Source organism: Theropithecus gelada, chromosome 19, assembly GCF_003255815.1.
Source record: "Theropithecus gelada isolate Dixy chromosome 19, Tgel_1.0, whole genome shotgun sequence".
Lineage (NCBI taxonomy): Eukaryota > Metazoa > Chordata > Mammalia > Primates > Cercopithecidae > Theropithecus > Theropithecus gelada.
In genome coordinates this window covers 47386776-47411573 of record NC_037687.1, presented here as the reverse complement: position 1 = coordinate 47411573, position 24798 = coordinate 47386776, and positions in this window count along the sequence as shown.

The window sequence follows — 24798 nt, the reverse complement described above, 5'->3', positions numbered from 1 at the left end:
GGCAACACAATGAGATGCTGATACAAACATACACACACACACACACACACACACACACACACGAGTCGTGGTCTTGCTCTGTCACCTAGGCTAGAGTGCAGTGGCATGATCATAGCTCACTGTGGCCTCAAACTCCTGGACTCAAGTGATCCTTCTGCCTTAGCCTCCTGAGTGACTGAGACTTCAGGCATGTTCCACCATACCTGGCTAATTTTAAAATTTTTGGTAGAGATGGGGGTCTCACTATGTTGCCCAGGCTGGTCTCAAACTCCTAGCGTCAAGTGATCCTCCCCTCTTGGCCTCCCAAAGTGCTAGGATTATAGGCGTGAGCTACCATGCCTGGCCCAATTTTTTTTAACTAGTCCTTATTTTTTAGGAATACATACTGAAATATTTACAGATGAGATGGTACGATGTCTGGGATTACTTCCAAGCCATCCAGTGGGAGGAGGGTAAGGATGGAACCAAACTGGCTGTAAGCTGATAATGTGGGGTTCATCATACTATTTTCTCAACTTGTGTCTATGTGTGAAATTTCCTATATTAAAGACAGACACAGAATAGGAATGTATACACTAAATGGCAACAGTATACATTTTGACATCTTGGTTTTTTAAAAATTAAATACACGCTGTTCAGTTTTTAAGTAAAGCCCTAATTTGGGCAGATTCTCCCCTTCTAAGGGATTTGAACACAAATTTCTGAGCCATAGGGTTGGAGTATGAGTATTGCTGACAATACTCTGGCTCCTTAGTGTTTTTGGACAGAGAGAAACCAACAGTGCACAAAAGGATGACTGTCACCAGACACTGAATCTGCCAGCACCTTGATCCTGTACTTCCTAGCCTCCAGAACCAAGAGAAATAAATTCATTGTGTTCCCCAAAGCTCCAAGGACCTCCTGAAATACTCCAGAGTCCCTCTCAGCCTTGTGTAGCACCCAATTCACTTGTCTGGCTGGTTTGTGGTGCCAGGCCAAGACACCACTTTGGATGGGGAGGAGAAAAAGAAAGAAGTAGGAGGGGAGGGTGTGAGCCATGATTTGGGAGAGAGAATCAGACGATCAGCCAGAAAGATGCATACAGTAGACACTTAATAAATGTTTGCCTGGATAGACAAGAACCAAAGCACAGGCGCTGAAGAAAGGCAGTAACTTTTTCCTTGGGTGGGAGGTTCACTGCAAAAGGCCAAAATAAAAAATCGATATGATAATTGGTGTGATCTGAAAGTGTGTGTCCTCCTCCAAATTTGCATGTTGAAATCCTAACTCCCAAAGTGATGGTATGAGGAGGTGGGGCTTATTTAATCTGGAGAGTGGAGGCTGCTAGGAAACTGGCTCTGACTGATAAGGCCTTCAGGATTGGGATCACTGCCTTTATAAAAGAGACCACAGCCTGTAATCCCAGCACTTTGGGAGGCTGAGACGGGCGGATCGCATGAGGTCAGGAGTTGCAGACCAGCCTGACCAACATAGTGAAACCCTGTCTCTACCAAAAAATACAAAAATTAGGCGAGTGTGGTGGCACGTGTCTGTAGTCCCAGCTACTCAGGAGGCTGAGGCAAGAGAATCACTTGAACCTGGGAGGCAGAGGTTGCAGTGAGCAGAGATCGTGCCATTGCACTCCAGCCTGGGGACAGAGCAAGACTCTGCCTCAGAAAAAAAAAAAAGAAAGAGAGAGAGAGAGAGAGAGATCATAGAGATCCAGCTAGCCTGTTTCATAATATGAGGGCACAGCAGGAAGGCGCCACCCACGAGGAAACCGACCATCACCAGATACTGAATCTGCCAGCACCTTGATTTTGGACTTCCCAGCCTCCAGAACCAATAAATTTCTGTTGATAGTACCCAGTTTACAGTATCTTTATAGCAGCCTGAACAGACTAATACAGTTTCCTACTGAAAGCCAAGGATTTCGTAATGGGAATGAATGCCAAGATACCAAATATTGCTGTGCTCTTCTGAGGGTCACTCTTGCTAAAAGAGTCTGAAGAGTTTCTGTGACCCTTGTCTAAACTTATTTCTAATCCCCAGTTGTTTATCTTTTTGGATTTCCATATTATTTTTCTACTGCATTTGTCTGTTGATTTGACAATGCAACCACAGCAGCATGGCACATATCAAAAAGGCGGCCACAGTAAGTCAAAGGAATTTAAGAAACAGTCAGGCACTGTGGCTCACGCCTGTAATCCTAACACTTTGGAAGGCTGAGGTGGGCGAATCACCTGAGGTCAGCGAATTGCCTGAAGTCAGACAATCAAAACTAACCTGGACAACATGGTGAACCCCCGTCTCTGCTAAAAATACAAAAATTAGCTGGGCATGGTGGTGGGTGCCTGTAATCCCAGTTACTCAGGAGGCAGAGGCAGGAGAATCATGTGAACCCGGGAGGCGGAGGTTGCAGTGAGCCGAGATCATGCCACTGCACTCCAACCTGGGAGACAGAGCGAGACTCTGTCTCAAAAAAGAAAAAAAAAAAAAAGATTGAGGCCAGGTGCAGTGGCTCACTCCTGTAATCCCAGTACTTTGGGAGGCCGAGGCAGGCAGATTGCTCACAAGTTCAAGACCAACCTGGGCAACATGACAAAACCCCATCTCTATAAAAAATACAAAAATTGCTGGGCATGGTGGTACATCTCTAGTCCTAGCTACTGGGGAGACTGAGGGGGGAAAGATTGCTTAAGCTCGGGAGGTGGAGGTTGTAGTGAGCTGAGATTGTGCCACTGTACTGCAGCCTGGGCAATACAGTCAGACCTTGACTCAAAAACCAAAAAAAAAAAAAGAAAAAGAAAATGTGACTTTTTTTCTTTTTTTTTGAGATAAGTCACACTCTGTTGCCCAGGCTGGAGTGCAGTGGTGTGATCTCGGCTCACTGCAACCTCCACATCCCACGTTCAAGCGATTCTTCTGCCTCAGCCTCCTGAGTAGTTGGGATTACAGGCATCCACCACCATGCCTGGTTAATTTTTGTATTTTTAGTAGAGACAGGCTTTCACCACGTTGGTGAGGCTGGTCTTGAACTCCTGGCCTCGTGATCCACCTGCCTCAGCCTCCCAAAGTGATGAGATGACAGGCGTGAGCCACCGCACCTGGCCAATGTGACTTATAAGTAATTGGAAAAGGCATTGCAGACATGGCAAGATTCTGTATAAATTGCTTTAGCTGAAATTAGACACTCAATTAGGCACTTAATTACCCCGAAGCCTTATTGATGTCCTATTAGAAGTGGCCCCACCCACTAGAATCAAGTGGAGATGACAGGTCGGCTCCCTGTAGTGGTGCCGGAAGCAAGCCTGATATAGCAACCACAGGTAGCATTCAATCCACAGCTCGCAGGTCTCCTGGCCTCCTGTTATCCTGATCCCACCACTCATTGCACAAGCATTTTCCGTCTGAGATCCTCTCAAATCTGAATTTTAAATGTGGGTTTCCTTTCAGGACTGCAAGCAGACAGTCACTCTGCATAGCCCCTCTGTAAGGATGTCAACATTTAGCAACAGCTCGGACCTTCAAGGGGTCATCAGCAGAGCTGCACTGATCAGCTGCTCGGAGTCCAGCTCTAACTGATGAAGTCAACTAATGGTCCACGGCCCCCTTCTCATTAATAACTCACCTCCATGGGCAGCCGGCTCCGGGTCCCTGCCCCTGGTATCACATTATAGGATAATTATATTCAGATTAGTTTTTCATACCCTTTGGACAGAGACATGCTAATTTGGGTACTTAGACATTAAAATCTTATAAAGTTCTTGAGTGATTTTCAGTCCAAGTTCTTAAATGGGATGCCTTATTGGAAAGAAAACATGTGGCTATCAGCTTCCTATCAAGAACTAACCCCTGGCCAGGTGCAGTGGCTCACACCTGTAATCCCAACACTTTGGGAGGCTGAGGTGGGAGGATCACTTGAGGCCAGGAATTCGAGACCAGCCTAGGCAACACAGTGAGACCATGTCTCTACCCAAAAAAGAAAACATTTAATTAAGAACAAAATAGCCAGGCATAGTGGTGCCTGCCTGTAGTTCCAGCTACTCGGAAGAATGGGGCAGGAGGATTGCTTGAGCCTGGGAGTTCAAGGCTGCAGTGAGCTGTGATTGTGCCCCTGCACTCCAGCCTGGGTGACAGAGCAAGACTCTGTCCCTTAAAAAAATGCTGATTCCTGGGTTGATGCGCAACTGACTTTAATCAGACGCCCCCCTGTGGGTGGGGATGCTGTCTCACAACAGAGTCAGCACCTTATTTTATTTTTATTTTATTTTATTTTTTTTCAGACGGAGTTTCACTCTTGTTGCCCAGGTTGGAGTACAGTGGCGTGATCTCGGCTCACTGCAACCTCTGCCTCCTGGGTTCAAGCGAGTCTCCTGCCTCAGCCTCCTGAGTAGTTGGAATTACAGGCACCCGCCACCACACCTGGCTAAGTTTTGTATTTTTAGTAGAGACAGTGTTTCACTATGTTGGCCAGGCTGGTCTCAAACTCCTGACCTCAAGTGATCCACCTGTCGCGCCCTCCCAAAGTGCTGGGATTACAGGTGTGAGCCACCGCGCCTGGCCCAGCACCTTATTTTAAACTGTCCATCAGAGGAAGACAAATACTGTATGATCTCACCTACATGAGGAAACTAAAAAAGTCAAACTCATAGAAACAGAGAGTAAAATGGTGGCTTGCAAGGGCTGGGGTGGGAGATATGGGGAGATGCTAAAGGGCCGCAAACCTTCAGTTACAAGATGAATCCATTCTGGAGACCAGCCAGACAGCATGGTAAGGACAGTTCATAATAACATACCGCATCCCTGAAATTTGCTAGGAGGGTAGATTACCACACACACAAAAATGATAACCAGGTTAGGTGACAGATCTGTTAACTAACTTAACTGTGGTCACCATTTCACAATACAGCTGACTCTTGAACAACATAGGTTTGAACTGCATGGGCCCACTTACACGAAGATTTTCTTTATTTTATTTTGTGGTTTTTTTTTTTTTTTTTTTGAGATGAAGTCTTTCTCTTCAGAGTGCCATGGCACGACCTTGGCTCACTGCAACCTCTGCCTCCCAGGTTCAAGTGACTCTCCTGCCTCAGCCTCCTGAGTAGCTGGAGGACTACAGGCACATGCCACCACACTCGGCTAATTTTTCTAGTTTTAGTCGAGACGGGTTTTCGCCATGTTGGCCAGGCTGGTCTCGAACTCCTGACCTCAGGTGATCCATCAGCCCGGGTCTCCCGGAGTGCTGGGATTACAGCCGTGAGCCACCGCGCCCAGCCTACAGGAAGATTTTCTTCTGCCTCTGCTACCCAAGCTAGCAAGGCCAACCTCTCCTCTTCCTCCTCCTCCTACTCAGCCTACTTAACATGAAGACGACAAGGATGAAGACCTTTGTGATGAAGCACTTCCACTTCATGAATAGTAAATGTATTTTCCTTATGATTTTCTTAATAACATGTTCTTTTCTCTAGCTTACATTATTGTAAGAATATGATATATGATATGCACACAAAATACGTATTAATCAACCATTTATGTGATTAGTAAGGCTTCTGGTCAACAGTAGGCTATTAGTAGCTTTGTGGTTTTTGCTTTTTGTTTTGTGTGTGTGTGTGTGTGTGTGTGTGCGTTTTGAGACAGTCTCGCTCCATCAGCCAGGCTAAAGTGCAGTGGCGTGATCTCAGCTCACTGCAACCTCTGCCTCCGGGGTTCAAGCAAATCTCCTGCCTCAGCCTCCCGAGTATCTGGGATCACACCACCGTGCCCAGATAAATTTTGTATTTCTAGTTTCACTATGTTGGCCAGGCTGGTCTCCAACTCCTGACCTCAGGCGATCCACCTGCCTCAGCTTCCTAAAGTGCTGGGATTACAGGCATGAGCCACCGCGCCCAGCCTGCTTCAGTTAAGTTCTGCCTGGTGGGCCGGGCGCGGTGGCTCACGCCTGTAATCCCAGCACTTTGGGAGGCTGAGGCGGGTGGATCACGAGGTCAGGAGAGCCAGACCATCCTGGCCAACACGGTGAACCCGGGAGGCTCACTGTAGTGAGCCAAGATGGCGCCACCGCACTCCAGCCTGGGCGACAGAGCGAGACTCCATCTCAAAAAAAAAAAAAAAAGTTCTGCCTGGTGAGCGTTCTTATCAATTCTCATTGCGTTTCCCTCACTTAATGGAGACCATATGTTTGTGTCTGTCTCTGTCTCAATCTCGGTCTCTCTTTCTGTCTCTCTCCCTCACCCTTTTTCTCCATGAATTCCCATAGACTGAAGTTACTCCACCACTGAAGTCCTAACTTCAGCGTCCACTCTCCAAGCACTGCCTCCTGACCCCCAGCTCCCACTCCCACTCATGCTCCGTTCACTTCCATCTCCCCTGCTCTGCCCTAGGAGGACCTCCCCCACCTCCTGGCCCTGTTCCCTTCCCTGCCAGATGTGGACAGCTACTAGAAGTCCATAAGCCCCAGAAGGGCCTTCAGCACAAGCGTTCCTTCCGCTGCCCTCCCATACTCCAGGGGAACAGACTGTGGCTCTTGAGAGCTGTGATTAGTTAAAACTCTTTCAGGGATGGTTGCAGTGGCTCAAGCCTTTAATCCCAGCACTCTGGGAGGCCAAGGCGGGTGGATCACCTAAGCTCAGGAGTTCGAGACCAGTCTGGCCAACATGGTGAATCCCCGTCTCTACTAAAAATACAAAAATTAGCTGGGCGTGGTGGCATGCACCTGTAGTCCCAGCTGCTCGGGAGGCTGAGGCAGGAGAATCGCTTGAACCCGGGAGGTGGAGGTTGCAATGAGCCAAGATCGCACCACTGCACTGCAGCCTGGGTGACAGAACGAGACTCCATCTCAAAAAAAAAAAAAAAAAAAACTTTTTAGGATAAATTTTCTCATGAAAAGAATTTGTGGGCGACAGAGCGTGATGCCATCTCAAAAGAAAAAAATTTGTATATGTGACCTTGAAAGTCAAGTGACAGTAGGCAGACAGCAGTTTATGAGCCATAAGGCATCTCAGCCCCATCAATAATTAAAGAGTATACTTCAGACACCAAAATAGATACAGAGACCAGTGTCATTGGGAGCTGGAATTCTGTGTGTGGTTTGTGATAAACTTGGTGGACAAAATTTTCCTTTAAAGTCATAAAGTCCCATGAAGTCTCAGTCTCAAGGTCAGGAATCTTGGTATCCTAATTTTCTGTATCAAGCTGTGGGGCACGTGGCATCCTGTTCTTACACGCATTGTTCTGCCAGCAAAAATCCAGTCTTAGCAAACAGTCTTGTAACACAAAATATTTCTTTCTCTTTCTTATTTTTTTGAGACAGTCTTGCTCTGTCTCTGATATTACGATATCCATATTTAAAAATAAAACATTCTTATGCTATAGGTTTGACTTTTGTGCATAGTGTCACATCTCTGTTACCCCACTTAAAAGAAACAGAAGTTGCAAATATATATATATATAAAGAAAAAGGTGAATGCGGCCGAGCCTAGTGGAAGGCCGAGGCAGGCAGATCACCTGAGGTCAGGAGTTTGAGACCAGCCTGGCCAACATGGTGAAACCCCATCTCTACTAAAAATACAAAAATTAGCTGGGCCCACCTGTAATCCCAGCTACTTGGGAGGCTGAGGCAGGAGAATCCCTTGAGCCCAGGAGGCAGAGTTTGCAGTGAGCTGAGATCAGGCCACTGCACTCCAGCCTGGGCGACAGAGGGAGACTCCGTCTCAAAAAATAAAAAAAGAAAGAAATAAAAGAAACAGATGAATGGAAACTACCCCAATCCAGTTCTGGCAGGACTGTCAACGGCCCGGATCCTTCAGAAATGAAGGTTTGGGTCACACCACAAGGCGAGAAGTCACCGGCTGAGATTCTTGCTGAGGACCAACAGAGTGGAAGGAGTAGCGGAAGAAGCTATATAAACACCAGCTAGAGCCACATGGTTACTGGAAACAAACAAACAAAAAACAAGACAAAACAATTTAAGGCCTATAGTTAGTAGAGTATGTTTTCCTTGCCTTGAAATATATGATATTTCCCTTTCTCATTCACCCTCCTCCTTTTTTTTTTTTTTGGTGGAGGGGACAGAGTCTCGCTTACCCAGGCTAAAGTGCAGTGACACAATCTCAGCTCACTGCAACCTCCATCTCCCAGGTTAAGCAATTCTCATGCCTCAGCCTCCTGATTAGCTGGGATTACAGGCGTGCGCCATCACGCCCAGCTAATTTTTATTATTTTTATTTTTTTATATTTTTAGGTACAGACAGGGTTTTACCATGTTGACCAGGCTGGTCTCAAACTCTTGAGCTCAGGTGATCCATCTGCCTTGATCCAAAGTGCTGGGATTACAGGCGTGAGCCACCGTGGTTCCCTTCTTATCTAACATAAGATATACTGACAGTAGTTAACCTTATATCTCAACGTTTAAGTTATAGGATATCAAAGGTGGATTGTGACTCGGCTACAAGAGGAATGATCTAAAGCTGGTTAAGTGATACCCAGGATTGTGCCTCCGCTTTCGAGGAAAATGCAGTGCATGTTTGGGTTCTATGAGGGCTAGTTGCATCTTGTTAGGTGAAAACGTCATTCTGCCACTGTTTTCATTTGGAACTTAAGGGTGGGGAAAGGAGGTGACTGTGCAGGCCAAGGTGACAAAGGGGTGGAGTCTGACAGATTGCAACTTTTCATCTTGGCACCAGCACCCCAGTCTACGGCTGGGAAATCCATTGCCTGCATGGTCTGGGCGTTAGGGTCGGCTAAGAGCTGAACTCGTGTAAGATTTGAAAGGGTAAAAGTGAAACCGAAGCCCTTACTCTTGGAAGGTCCTTTTGGTGGGATTCTTCCTAATTTTGGGCCCCACCAACCAACAGTGGGCTCAGCCCAGTGCAGAGAGCGGTACTGCAGTTCCCAAAAAGCGTGGCTTACACAGAACTCCCCTTCATGCACCCAGCTTCCAGAATGTTCCCACAAGTTCTGCTCTCACCAGCCGCACCTGTGTTTCTGGCTGTCATGGTTAGAGGCTTTCGACGGCCCCATTCCAGACCTTTAATTTCCTACCTTAAACCTAATTCCTCTAGTAAGCCTCGTGTTCCCATAAAACATTATTTTATTTTATTTATTTATTTATTTATTTAGGGACAGAGTCTCGCTCTGTTGCCCAGGCTGGAGTGCAGTGGTACAATCTCAGCTCACTGCAACCTCCGCCTCCCAGGTTCAAGTGATTCTCCTGCCTCAGCCTCCTGAGTAGCTATGATTACAGGCAGGCGCCACCACGCCTGGCTAATTTTTATTTTTAGTAGAGACAGAGTTTCACCATGTTGGCCAGGCTGGTCTCGAACTCCTGACTTCAGGTGATCCGCATGCCTCGGCCTCCCAAAGTTCTGGGATTACAGAGCCACTGCACCTGGCCCATAAAACATAATTATAATAGTAAAGAGGCAAAAGAGATGAACAAACAGTTCACAAAAAAGGAACTACAGATGGTTCTTAGACAAATGAAAAGATGTTCAACCTCGGCCGGGCGCGGTGGCTCAAGCCTGTAATCCCAGCACTTTGGGAGGCTGAGGCGGGTGGATCACGAGGTCAGGAGATCGAGACTATCCTGGCTAACATGGTGAAACCCCGTCTCTACTAAAAATACAAAAAACTAGCCGGGCGTGGTGGCAGGCGCCTGTAGTCTCAGCTACTCAGGAGGCTGAGGCGGGAGAATGGCGTGAACCCGGGAGGCGGAGCTTGCAGTGAGCTGAGATCACGCCACTGCACTCCAGCCTGGGAGCACAGCGAGACTCCGTCTCAAAAAAAAAAAAAAAAAAAAGATGTTCAACCTCATTTATTACCACAAAGCAGATGAAAATTTCCTCAAGACACATTTTTCATCTGTGAAACTGGCAAAAATCCATAGGTTTCCTGGCAGGCACCCTCTGTGGACAAGGCTGTGGGGAAGGTATCTTCCTACAGTGAGGGTGGAACCGTCCATCAAAGAGTCCTACAGAGGGTGCAGTTAGCAACAGATGTAACGTTTACATAAGTGAACGAGTGACTTCAGCAATCCAACTTTGCTTTTTTATTCTACAGATATGCATACCAGCACATGCGTGTAGAAGGTATCTATCTGTTCAAGAATTGTTTTTTTTTTTTTGAGAGGAGTTTTGCTGTGTCGCCCAGGCTGGAGTGCAGTGGCGCAGCCTCAGCTCACTGCAACCTCCCTCTCCCAGGTTCAAGTGATTTTCCTGCCTCAGCCTCTTGAGTAGCTGGGATTACAGGCACGTGCCACCATGCCCGGCTATTTTTTTGTATTTTTAGTAGAGATGGGGTTTCACCATGTTGGTCAGGCTGGTCTTAAATGCCTGAGCTCAGGTGATCCACCCGCCTCAGCTTCCCAAAGTGCTGGGATTACAGGTGTGAGCCACTGCACCCAGCCTCAAGGATGTTTACTGTAGTATTGTTTGCAGTAGTAAAAACCAAGAAACAATGTAACAATTGTCAAAAGGTAAATAAATTCAGTTGGGCGGGGTAGCACACAATTGTTGTTACAGCTACCTGGGAGGCCAAGGTGGGAAGATGGCTTGAGCCTAGGAGCTCAAGGCCAGCCTGGGCAACAGAGCAAGACCCTGCTTCTTTTTTAAAAAGTTAAATTGGCTGGGCATGGTGGCTCACGCCTGTAATCCCAGCACTTTGGGAGGCTGAGGCAGGCGAATCACCTGAGCTCAGCAGTTCGAGACCAGCCTGGGCAACATGGAGAAACCCTGTCTCTACTAAAAATACAAAAAATTAGCCAGGTGTGGTGGCAGGTGCCTGTAGTCCCAGCTACTTCAGAGGCTGAGGCACAAGAATCGCTTGAACCCGGGAGGCGGAGGTTGCAGTGAGCTGAGATTGCACCATTGCATTCCAGCCTGGGCAACAGAGCGAGACGGTCTCAAAAAAAAAAAAAAAAAAGTTAAATAAATTAAGATGTGTTCATATACTATAATATTATGCAGCTGTGAAAAAGAATGAACGTAAGAACGCTGTTTTGCATTGATATGGAAAGATATCTAAGATACTGCCATGTGAAAAGAAAAAGATGAAGAACTATACACGGGGTGTGCAGTTTTTTGTAGCAAAGAAAGAAAAAGAAAATATATAATTTGTGTTTGTTAGTGTCTGCATGAATCATTTCTAAAATGAAGCCAATGAGAGAGTGGGAATTGGCAGAAACAGTACATGCGGGTAAACACGGAAGAGAGTTTCTTTGTATACCACTTTTGTTTTGTTTTGTTTTGTTTTGTTTTGTTTGAGACGAGTCTAGCTTTGTCGCCCAGGCTGGAGCGCAGTGGCGCAATCTCGGCTCACTGCAAGCTCCGCCTCCCGGGTTCACGCCATTCTCCTGCCTCAGCCTCCCGAGTAGCTGGGACTACAGGCGCCCGCCGAGGTCCCGGGCGAGGTACCCGGCTAGTTTTTTGTATTTTTAGTAGGGACGGGGTTTCACCGTGTTAGCCAGGATGGTCTCCATCTCTTGACCTCGTGATCCGCCCACCTCGGCCTCCCAAAGTGCTGGAATTACAGGTATGAGCCACCGCGCCCGGCCATGTCTTGTTTTGTTTTTGAGACAGGGTCTCGCTCTGTCGCCCAGGATGGAGTGCAGTGGCGTGATCTCAGCTCACTGCAACCTCCTGGGTTCAAGTGATCTTCCCACTTCAGCCCCCAAGTAGCTGGGACTACAGGCGTGAGCCACCACGCCCAACTAATTTTCTTATTTTTTTGTAGAGACAGGGTTTCGCCATGTTTTCAGGCTGGTCTCAAACTCCTCAGCTCAAGCCATCCGCCTGCCTCGGCCTCCTAAAGTGCTGGGATTACAGACACGAGCCAATGTGCTCGGCTGTATACCATTTTTTAAATCATGTGAATATATTTCTATTCAAAAGTTAAATGTGCACAAAATCTAACTAGGTGTTGATTTAAGAAATGCAAGTCTTACTACAATCATATTGACATTCGTTCAAAAAGTTAATTGCAGCCAGGTGTGGTGGCTCAAGCTGTAATCCCAGCACTTTGAGAGGCGAAGGTGGGAGGATCATTTGAGGTCAGGGGTTCAAGACCAATCTTTGCAACATAGCAAGACCCTGTCTCTATAAAAAAATTTAAAATTATCATGGTGACACATGCTTGTAGTCCCAGTTACTCTTGGGAGGCTGAGGCAGGAGAATCCCTTGAACCCAGAAGTTTGAGCCTACAGTGAGCTATGATTGTGTCACTGTACTCCAGCCTGGGCCACAGAGTGAGACCCTGTCTCTGAAACATAAAAAATGCTTTAAAAAAATAAATAAAAATGTAATTGCTCACAAATTCATTATTTTTACTTAAAACTCTTCTAATATATTTATATGGAGAAGTGGGGTCACAATGATTTAGCTGGCTTCTTCCCCTCAACCTTTAATTTTAACTGCTTTAAACCTTAAGAAAAGTTGAAATAAGGATATGATACGTAGTCAGATACTCTTCTCCTACATTGACCACTTACTACTTGCCTTTATTATCTACCTATTTAGTCACACTTGCACACAAGCATACATGCACTTTTCTGGGTGAAATTATCTGAGCGTTTGTTGTAGATGTCATGACACTTTACCCCTAAACACTGCAGCATGTAGCTCTGAAGAACAAAGACACATCCCTTACACAGCCACAGGTTACTGCAATCAAGAAATTTAACTTTACTATTGACTAATAAGTAGTCTGCGTTTAAATTTCCCCAATTATGCCCTTTATATTTTTTTTTCCTTTTTATTTTTTGTTTTTTATTTTTATTTTTATTTTTAGATGAAGTCTCACTCCATCACCCAGGCTGGAGTATGCAGTGGCACAGTCTCAGCTCACTGCAACCTCCACCTCCCCAGTTCAAGCAATGCTCCTGCCTCAGCTTCCCAAGTAGCTTGGATTACAGCCACGCACCACCACCCTGGCTAGTTTTTGTATTTTTAGTAGAGACGGGGTTTCACCATGTTGGCCAGGCTGGACTCGAACTCCTGGCCTCAAGTGATCAGCCCGCCTCAGCGTCCCACAGTGTTGGGATTATAGGCACGAGCTGACGCACCCGGCCTATACTTGTTTTTTTTCTTTTCTTCTTTTGAGACAGAGTCTCGCTGTGCCCCCAGGCTGGAGTGCGGTGGCTCAGTCTCAGCTCACTGCAACCTCCAACTCCGTGGTTCAAGCAATTCTCCTGCCTCAGCCTCCCGACTAGCTGGGATTACAGACACAAGCCACCACACCCAACTAATTTTTGTATTCTTAGAGAGACGGGGTTTCACCATGTTGGCCAGGATTGCCTCGATCTTAATGATCTGCCCACTTCAGTCTCCCAAAATGCTGGGATTACAGGTGTGAGCCACCGCGCCCAGCCTGTTTTTTTTTTTTTGTTTTTTTTTCTGATTGACAATCTGGTCAATGATCGCACATTGCCTTTAATTGTTATGCCTCTTTAGGCTCTTTTAATACACAGCAGTTACCCAAACCTCTCTTGGTCATTCTTGATATTGTCATGTTTAAGAATCCGGGCCTTTTGTTTTACAGAATGTCCCTAAATCTGGGTTTTCCAAGGTGATTTCTTATGACTAGTCTTAGGTTAAACATTTTTGGCAAAGGTACTTATAGGTAATGTGCCTTCCACCAGGATGCCAAATGGTCCCATTGTTGGTGTAGAAGCTTGATTATTTGGTTAAGGTTGGTATCTACCAAGTTTCTCCATTGTAAACCCTCTTTCCTCTTGGTAATTAACAAGAGTTTTAGGGTGATACTTTGAGACCACATGCGTATCTTGTTCCAACAACATATCACTCAGTGGTTCAGCATCCACTGATAAATTTTGCCTAAATCAATTACAACAAAGGTTTTTGCAAATAGTGATTTTCTAGTTTTATCATTTCTTCTACACATATTAATTGCCATTTTCTTTTTGTGTGTGAGGGGTAAGGGGCATTATTACTATAATTCAAAAAATATATATATATTTATATGTAAATATGTATAAAGAGTATAGTAATAGTTATAAATGTGTAACTCAAAATGTATATAATGTAATGTATATAATGTAATATATATACATATATACACATATATATATCCCTTTATTGAATTGGTCATTACCTTGGCCATAGGGAGATATCCCCCAAGGAGTCAGTTCATGAATTATTATTATTATTTTTTTTTTTTTTTTTGAGACGGAGTCTCACTCTGTCACCCAGGCTGGAGTGCAGTGGCCGGATCTCAGCTCACTGCAAGCTCCGCCTCCCGGGTTCACGCCATTCTCCTGCCTCAGCCTCCCGAGTAGCTGGGACTACAGGCGCCTGCCACCTCGCCCGGCTAAGTTTTTGTATTTTTAGTAGAGACGGGGTTTCACTGTGTTAGCCAGGATGGTCTCGATCTCCTGACCTTGTGATCCGCCCATCTCGGCCTCCCAAAGTGCTGGGATTACAGGCTTGAGCCACCGCGCCCGGCCAGTTCATGAATTATTAAGTGGCCTAAGATTTGCATCATCCTGACAGGTAAAAGGACCAAATTTACTTGACTATCAAACAGTTTTAGAATATTTTTAAAAAATTACAGTTTGCAACAACTGGAGCTGTACTCCTATGTTTTTTACCCCCTATATATATATATATATATATATATATATATATGGGTATATATGGATATATATATGGAGATATATATATATATATGGAAACAGATCTTGCTCTGTCACCCAGGCTGAAGTGCAGTGGCGCAATCACGGCTCACTGCAACATCCAACTCCTGGGCTCAAGTGATTCTCACGCCTCAGTCTCCCAAAGTGCTGGGATTACAGGTACACACCACCATGCCCAGCCTCAAACTATTTTTTATTTAATATGTTATAATGCATTACTGTCGTAATTCCTCATGCTCAACGTGTCCCAGTGGGAATGCCTCCGAGCTAGCTCCTGTGTCCCTCAGACATATTCCCATCAATCATGGGACATGTCCTTGCATTTAAAAATAAGATGTTGCAGGCTCAGTGTGCACATTTCTTGCTCCAGACCTGGAATCCACCATTTTCCATGAAGCCTTGGTTCCTTCTAGTAGGGAATGGTACTTAGAGACCACAGTCTGGGCAGCAGGGGGTTTTATGGCTTCCGGGCCCTTTTTACTTACTCATTCTGATAAATAACTGGTCTTGGCTCTTCAAACATCTCTCAACCATTTCTCTACCCCACCTTCATTTTCCTTTCCTCCTCCTTTGGGCATCAAATTTTTGACAAAACATTGGAAGCTCTGAAGACTAGAAACTGTCAACCTTAATGGTACAACATTTGAAATGAGACAGCTTCATTTATTTCCCAGCACTCCCCACTCCCAAGTTGAAATGGGTTGCAACCAAGCTATTTTAAGGACTGCTTATAAAGAAAGGAGCCACAGGCAGTAGTCTCACATTCAGATCTTTTTCTGGGAAGGGAGGGAAGAAGAGGAGGAATTTCATCTAATACAAATATCATTTGCATTTTAAAAGTCTATGTCTAATTGCTACTTACAGCTATAGTAAAAATTGATTTAATACACTGTAATTGTATGGTTTGAATATGTAATCAGAAATGCAAAGCTTGATGTCTTCGATTTTAATTTTCATAACTAAAACCTCTCCGTTCGCATATTTCAGTAGTTTCTGGGCTGAAACATATTTTCTAATTAATGATCAAGATGTGCACAATAGTTCAAACCTTTTCAGGATTTGGACCACCCTGAATAATGCATTTTATTCCCCATCATAATTATGCTTGTCCTTTTATTGAACTGGTCATTACCTTGGCCATAGGGAGATATCCCCCAGGGAGTCAGTTTGTGAATTATTAAGTGGCCTAAGATTTGCATCATCCTGACAGGTAAAAGGGCCAAATTTACTTGACTATCAAACGGTTTTAGAAGATTTTTTAAAAATTACAGTTTACAACAACTGGAGCTGTACTCCTGTTTTGTTTTGTTTTGTTTTTTAGATGGAGTCTCGCTCTGTCGCCCAGGCTGGGGTGCAGTGGCGCGATCTCAGCTCACTGCCACCTCTGCCTCCGAGGTTCAAGCGATTCTTCTGCCTCAGCCTCCCGAGTAGCTGGGACTATGGGCATGCGCCGCCACGCCTGGCTAATTTTTGTATTTTAGTAGAGACAAGGTTTCACCATCTTGGTCAGGCTGGTCTGGTCTTGAACTCCTGACCTCGTGATCCACCTGTCTCAGCCTCCCAAAGTGCTGGGATTATAGGCGTGAGCCACCGTGCCCGGCCAATCATGACATTATTAACACCTCTCTCTCTCACACACACACACACTGTAGAGTATGTTTGCTGTTTTGGCCCACCCAGGATCCAGGTCCCTTTCCTCTGGCCACAGATCCTCTCTGGAGGACTGTGGGTCTCTCCAGGAGTTGGGTGAGACTCAGGTGAAGTCAATCCGTGTTGTTAAGTTTTGAAGAGGAGACAAGGGTTAAAGAAAGACGGAGAGAGAGAGAGAGAGAGAGGCAGCTCTACAGCAACGCAGGTTTTATGTCCAGAACAAGATCTGTGGAGATGGGGACCAGCTTAATGCCAGAGCCCACTGCCAGTTAAAGGCTGGGGTAATTTGCAGGTCTAGCCTGGGAGAAGGGGGATCGGGACAGTACGGCTTGCTGCCCAGGAGGATATTGATAAGTTGTTTCTATGATCAGGTTTGGCCCTTTGTCTGGTGGGATGTTTTCCACGCCGGTCCTGGAAAACAAATTTTTTTAATGCCATTTAAATTAGGATCAAAGAGGCCGGGCACGGTGGCTCATGCCTGTAATCCCAGTACTTTGAGAGGCTGAGGCGGGCGGATCACGAGGTCAGGAGATGGAAACCATCCTGGCAAACACCATGAAACCCCGTCTCTACTAAAAATACACAACATTAGCCGGGCATGGTGGCGGGCGCCTGTAGTCCAAGCTACTTGGGAGGCTGAGGCAGGAGAATGGTGTGAACCTTGGAGGTGGAGCTTATAGTGAGCAGAGATCATGCCACTGCACTCCAGCCTGGGAGACAGAGCACTCCAGCATGGGAGACAGACTTCATCTCAAAAACAAAATTAGAATCAAAGATATTCTATAGGCCAGATGCAGTGGCTGATGCCTCTAATCCCAGTAGTTTGGAAGGCCAAGGCAGGAGGATCGTTTGAGACCAGGAGTTCAAGACTAACCTGGGCAACATAGTGAGACCCCATGTCTACAAAAAATGAAAAAATTGGCTGGGTGTGGTGGTGCACACCTGTAGTCCCGGTTACTTAGGAAACTGAGTTAGGAGGATTGCTTGAGCCCAGGAGTTCAGAGGCTGCAGTAAGCTGTGATTGCACCACTGCACTCCAGCCTGGGAGAAAGAGGAAGACCCTGCCTCTAAACAGAAATTTAATTAGATAAACTTACAACTAAATGTATTAAAAACAAACATAAATGTAATAAATACCCAGATCTTCTTTTCCCCATCATCTACCATATTTTGACTTTGAGGTTACTTGCAGCTATTGTGTCTGTATGGTTGAAACGCTATAAAATGGTGCCATCTCTTCCTAGATCCACATTGGGTAACTTCATATTGTAGCTGAAAATCTGCCTTGGTGGGGGTTTTGAAAATAGATAAATGCTACAAACTAGGCTTGAAAATATTTTTTTAAATTGCATAGATATCTGTAATCCTAGCACTTTGGGAGGCCGAGGCGGGCGGATTGCCTGAGCTCAGGAGTTTGAGACCAGCCTGAGCAACATGGTGAAACCCGTCTCTACTAAAATATAAAATACTAGCACGCGCCTGTAGTCCCAGCTTCCGGAGGCTGAGGCAGGAGAATTGCTTGAACCTGGGAGGTGGAGGTTGCAGTGAGCTGAGATCGGGCCACTGCACTGCAGCCTGGGCGACAGAGTGAGATTTTGTCCCCCCACAAAAAATAAAATTGCGTAGATTTAAGAAAGTGGTGGGAAAAAATGTTAATGTCAATTAAACTTAAAAGTGAATAGTATTTATAGCCTTTACATTATGCATAGCACAGACAACTGAGAAAATAGTTTTCTGATATTCAAAAATTATTTGATTCCGCAAAGAAGTTGCTTATGTCATTGACAAACAAGTGATGTACCGACATATGTCTTATTTCACTTTCATCTTACTACATAAATAAAAATAGCAATCAGCATTTATGTCAGAAGTATACTAGTTGATTGCAATCATGGGTTGGCTGTAGATACAAGACTTCAGCAAAAATCAACATAAACCTTTTGTTATAACCAACTGGCTATATGAAATTTACAATAAAGCATACCATATATTTTATTATTATGTGTAAGTCATATAATGGATTCTTTTTTTTTTTTTTTTTGAGACGGAGTTTCATTCTTGTTGCTCAGGCTGGAGTGCAATGGCTTGATCTCCGCTCACTGCAACCTCCGCCTCCTGGGTTCAAGTGATTCTCCTGCCTCAGCCTCCCAAGTAGCTGGGATTGTAGGCATGCGCCACCGTGCCTGGCCTAATGCATTCTTTAGTATCAGTAAAATTTATAAAATGTTGATATATTAAATAATACGTCTCTACTCAGGTCCAGAAAAAAAGGTAAAAGCCAAAAATAATTATATAAATAAATGTTAAATATACAACATTTTTTCCAGTCTCCTAATAAATATTTATCAGCATCCAGCATACTAAGTGGGCACAAGGCAACCTTTTGGGTGATGGAAATGATCTGTATATTGACTGGACTGATGGTTTCATGATATATACATTTGTTAAAATTCATCCAACTATGCACTTAAAATGTATGCATTTTATTACACGTAAATTATACCTCAGTACATTTGATGTTTTAAAGAAAACATAAAATTGGCCAGGCACAGTGGCTCACGCCTATAATCCCAGCACTTTGGGAGGCCGAGGCGAGCGGATCACAAGGTCAGGAGTTCGAGACCAGCCTGACCAACATGCTGAAACCCTGTCTCTACCAAAAATACAAAAATTAGCTGGGCATGGTGGTGGGCACCTGTAATCCCAGCTACTCAGGAGGCTGAGGCAGGAGAATCGCTTGAACCCGGAAGGTGGAGGTTGCAGTGGGCCAAGGTCACCTCACTGCACTCCAGCCTGGGCAACAGAGTGAGACTCCGTCTCAAAAAACAACAACAACAACAACAAAAACAAACAAAAACTATGAAAAAACGACAAAAAACCATAAAAGTGGGGACAAAGGATAAGATGATGAAGACTCCAATTCCAAAGTACTTGAAAAAATATTTGGGGTCCAGGCATGGTGGCTCACGCCTGTAACCCCAGCACTTTGGGAGGCTGAGGCGGGCAGATCGCTTGAGTTTAAGAGTTCAAGAGCAGCCTGGACAACATGGTGAAACCCCGTTTCTACCAAAAGTGCAAAAATTAGCCGGGCATGGTCTCACGAGCCTGTAATCACAGCTACTCAGGAGACTGAGGCAGAAGAATCGCTTGAACCTGGGAGGCAGAGGTTGCAGTGAAACAAGATCGCGCCACTGCACTCCAGCCTGGGCAACCTAGCGGGACTCTGACTCAAAAAACAAAAGGCGGAGAGTGGGGGATTACAGTATTTTGTTTGTTTGTGTATTTATTTTGAACTTCATTTAAGCCTAGAGAAGGCAAAAGTCACAGACGCCTCCCCAGCAACCTTCCAGCTCCATAGCTGACGCATGGCTGGAACTCTGGGCCTCTGTCTCTCATCTTCTGCCAATATCAGGAGATCTTTCCTCTGTTAAAATAACAGCTGAGATTAATAGCTTTTGCAGTAATTATTGGTGACAGTAAAGGAAATGTGTGATTTGCATTTTTTTTTTTTTTTTTTTGGAGACAGGATCTCACTCTGTCACCCAGGCAGGAGTGCAGCAACCATAGCTCACTGCAGCCTCGACCTCCCAGGGCTCAAGGGATCCTCCTGCCTCAGCCTTCCAAGTAGCTGAGATTACAGGTGTGCAACACTATGCCTGGATAATTTTTGCATTTTATTTATTGTGTAGAGACAGGGTCTTGCACTGTCACCCAGGCTGGAATGTAGTGGCGCAACCACCGTTCACTGCAGCTTTGACCTCCCCAAGCTCACGCCATCCTCCCACCTCAGCCCCTCCGTGTAGCTGGGATTGACTGCAGGCATTCACCACCATGCCTGACTAATTTTTGTATTTTTTATTTACTTAGTTTTTTCTGTAGAGACAGTCGTCTCACTATGTTGCCCAGGCTAGTCTTGAACTCCTGGGCTCAAGCGATCCTCCTACCCCATCTTCCTAAAGTGCTGGGACCACAGGCATGAGCCATCGCACCTGGCCTGAATTTGTGCTTTTAAAAGCCTCTCTAAGAATTTGGTGAATTTTCCACAGAGATGTCCTTCTGCCCTTAGGTCTTCTGTGCAGGAGGGGAACAGGAATGAGCCCATTCACTCTGGAGGCATGTCTTCGCCACTATCTGAGAACAAAAGCCAAGTCTGAAAGTTCAAGTCACGAATATAGAGGGAAAGTCACATATGTGGACATTCTGTCTTAATGAAGTTCAGCATTCACAGAGCATTTGGAAACATTAAAATCTTCATTTTTTTCATCCAGATATGTTACAATATGTTATATTACAATCACATCATTCTCTTTATATATGTACGTCTGCATATGATATATATGTCATATTCATATGTGACGTATATGATATATATCATATATATACGCTTTTATATCAAGACAAATGCTTGTTAAGGACAAATTGGTTTTACTTATTTTTGTGAATTAAAATCCTACCACTAGACTTGCCTTTAGCACCCTAAGTCAAGTGGCTTGGGGTACAATATCAGTTAATACCAGTTACCAATCAGCAGGCACTCATGGAGTAGGGACTACATGTTTATGACTCCCGCCTTTCTGTAAAGATGGGCATTTATTGCTTTGTATTTCTTTTTCTTTTTTTTTTTTTTTTGAGACGGAGTCTCGCTCTGTGGCCCAGGCTGGAGTGCAGTGGCCAGATCTCAGCTCACTGCAAACTCCGCCTCCCAGGTTTACGCCATTCTCCTGCCTCAGCCTCCCAAGTAGCTGGGACTACAGGCGCCCGCCTTGTCGCCCGGCTAGTTTTTTGTATTTTTTAGTAGAGACGGGGTTTTACCGTGTTAGCCAGGAGTGTTTCTTTAATTGATGTAATTAATCCCCGCTCATTGTTTCCAACCTATTCCTCTTCTTGGCCCAGCTGAGGAAGTATTAGGTTGGTACAAAAGTAATTGCAGTCTTTGTCATTACTTTTTTTTTTTTTTTTGAGATAGAGTCTCATTCTGTTGCCCAGGCTGGAGCGCAATAGTGCGATCTTGGTTCACTGCAACCTTTGCCTCCCAGGTTCAAGCGATTCTCCTGCTTCAGCCTCCTGAGTAGCTGGGATTATAGGCATCTGCCACCACCTCTAGCTAATGTTTGTATTTTTAGTAGCGACACGTTGGCCAGGCTGGTCTTGAACTCTGACCTCAAGTGATCCACGCACCTTGGCCTCCCAAAGTTCTGGGATTACAGGCATGAGCCCCCTCACCCAGCCTTTGTCATTACTTTTGATCGCAAAAAATGCAATTACTTTTGCACCAAGCGAATACATGTCTTGACATATCTTCATTACCAGTTGACCTTTGGATTTTCACTCTGAAATGATTCTATCACAAAGAGAATATTTAAGTTTGTAATGAATAATTTAATTGAGCTGGGCATAGGGGCCCACATCTGTCATCCCAGCACTTTGGGAGGCTGAAGTGGAAGGATTGCTTGAGGCCAGGAGTTCAAGACCAGCCACAGCAATGTAGTGAGATCTCGTCTCTATAAAAAAATTTTAAAATTAGCCAGCCATGACGGCATGCACCTGCAGGCCCAGCTACTCTGGAGGCTGAGGTGGGAGAATTGATTGAACCCAAGAGTTCAAGGTTACAGTGAGCTGTGATCACACCACTGTCCTCCAGTCTGGGTGATAGAGTAAGACTCTGTCTCTAAAACAATAATAATCATCATTTAATTAATCTTATATTAATTGAGAATTTGGGTGATAGTAGTCCATTGTAGCAAATACATGATTATTTAAGGAGTAAGGGCTAACTTTCTCATGAATCGAAATATTTCAGCACAACCCCAGGAAGAAACAGGTCTGTGTAAATGGCAGGGAAGACGATTGAGCCCAGGAGGGTACTTAGTCAGTGCCGTCACACAGGGGAGGTATAGACCCTCTGACACAGAGTTTTTGCTGCTCTTTATTTCCAAAATCAGCCCTGGTCACACTGCCCCATGCTCCTTGAGTCCAGGAAGTCACTTGGGCTCCCAAAGACAGCCGGGGCACTTTAGAATGTCGTAGCCCACAGACCAGCCCATGGCTACCTGCATGCACCCAGAGAGCCCACCTAGAACCCATTCAGGAAAAGGCGTAGTAAGGGCACGGAGACAAGGCTTAGGGTTGTCTAAGAATCAGCGTGCAGCTTTGGAAGACATCAGAACTGTCTCATGGCTCTGGCGCAGTTTACTCATTCATTCCCCTGGGAGGCTTCCAGCTAGTTAGTGTGTGTATCCCCAGCCCACACGGCCTCCCAGACGAGGGTCATTTGCTCACCACATTTACCACTTTTGCTGTATCCATATACCATCCTAGTCTACCCAGAGGATTTTTACCCTCACTGTGTGCTGGATTCAATTCCTACTGGATTGCAAGAGTCAATTGTTAAATTTTCAGAAAATGTGCAAGCTGTGTTTTGTTTTGTTTTGTTAATTTTTGAGACAAGGTCTCACTCTGTCACCCACACTGGAGTGCAATGGCGCAATCTCAGCTCACTGCAACGTCCACCTTCTGGGCTCAACTCCTACCACAGCCTCCCGAGTAGCTGGGACTACAGGTGCATGCCACCATGCCCAGCTAATGTTTTGTATTTTGGTAGAGACGGGGTTTCGCTAGGTTGCCCAGGCTGGTCTTGAGCTCCTAAGCTCAAGCGATCCACCCACTTCAGCCTCCTAAAGTGCTGGGATTACAAGCATGAGCCACAGCACCTGCTCCATAAGCTGGTTTTTAAACATAGTCATTATTTAAAAAAAAAAAAAAAAAGAGCTTATAATTAAGTATTGTATTAAAATACGAAGGTACTAAATACCTAAAGCATCACTCCTGATTATTTTACTATGCTCTACTCTCACATTTGCTCTGATGTTATTTACATCTGCTCTGTCTCTACGGTGGGAATACAATATAATGACGTGCTACTGTGCCCAACTCAGCTCCCTGTCCAGTGACCTCACATCGGCAACCTGAAATTGACCATGGTGAAAGTATTTACACCACGGGAAGCAGCAAATGTGACAAATCAGGGTTTCTTTTGTTTCCTTTCCTTTTGTTTGTTCCAAGAAACTTTGTTACGCATTTCCCAATGCACTGCCAGATATTGGCATATCCCTTGTGGGGCTGGAGTGGGATGAATAGCAGTTAGTCTGGTGAATAGCAGGAGACCCTCCCAACAGATTGGATGGTCTGCACAGATACTTGGAGGTACCAAAGGACATGAGCCAGGGCCAGCCTGAGACTGTTAGGAGGACTTGGGTACTCCCCAGGTGTCAAAGAAAATGAGGACTGAGGGTAGGCACCACGGTCCGCACCTATAATCTCAACACTTTGGGAGGTCAACGTGGGAGGATCGCTGGAGGTCAGGAGTTCGAGACCAGCCTGGGCAACAAAGCAAGACCCCCCCAACCCCCGATCTCTACAAAAGTTAAAATAGGTCACAGTGGCTCACACCTGCAATCCCAGCACTTTAAGAGGCTGAGGTGGAAGGATCACTTGAGGCCAGGAGTTCAAGACAAGTCTGAGTAACACAGCAAGACCCCATCTCTAAAAACTAAAAATATCTCTTGAATGAATGAGTGAGTTAGTAATGTTACTAGATGGAACCAAAGAATCACCTTCTCAGGACATTTTTTGTTTTTGTTTTGGTTTGGTCTTTTTGAGACAGAGTCTTGCTCTGTCGCCCAGGCTGGAGTACAGTGGTGCAATCTCAGCTCACTGCAACTTCTGCCTCCCGGGTTCACACCATTCTCCTGCCTCAGTCCCCTGAGTAGCTGGGTCTACAGGCGCCCGCCACCATGCCCGGCTAATTTTTTTGTATTTTTAGTAGAGACAGGGTTTCACCATGTTAGCCAGGATGGTCTCGATCTCCTGACCTCACGATGTGCCTGCCTCAACCTCCCAAAGTGCTGGGATTACAGGCGTGAGCCACCACGCCCGGCCAGGATGTTTTTAAAGACAGGTGAGAGTCTTCCTAATTTTATTTGAGAAGAGGAAGGTCTTCCTCATCTCCTTTGAGGTTGGTTCTGTTTGGATGAGGCAGGTGGAAGCTACGATCAAATTTCATCTTGGCCCCCAATCATACAGGACCCCTGTCTGCAACAAGTTCCCCAGAATTAAGACCCAGAACTGAGAGTTATCCAAAGGCCCATGGGGGGCATGAACGGCCAGGAATGAAAAAAAAATGTATTGGTGCCAGACTACAGAGAAAAAAATGCAGTCAAGATGAATACACTTGATGAGACTCAAATCCAAGCCCTTGCGTTGTCATTTATTATTTTTTATATGCATTATATTGGATGTGGAATGGGGTGCATTTCTGTCTATTTAACATTTCATGTAATGGGTGCTCCAAAACTAACGGAGCCCAGGAGGCTCTTAAAATAGCCTGCTTCCTATTAGCCAGCAAACTATCGTTTCTTTTCTTTTTCTTTCTTTCTTTTTTTTTTCCTAAGACAGGATGTCACTCTGTCTCCCAGGCTGGAACGCAGTGGCACAATCATAGCTCACTTCAACCTTGAACTCCT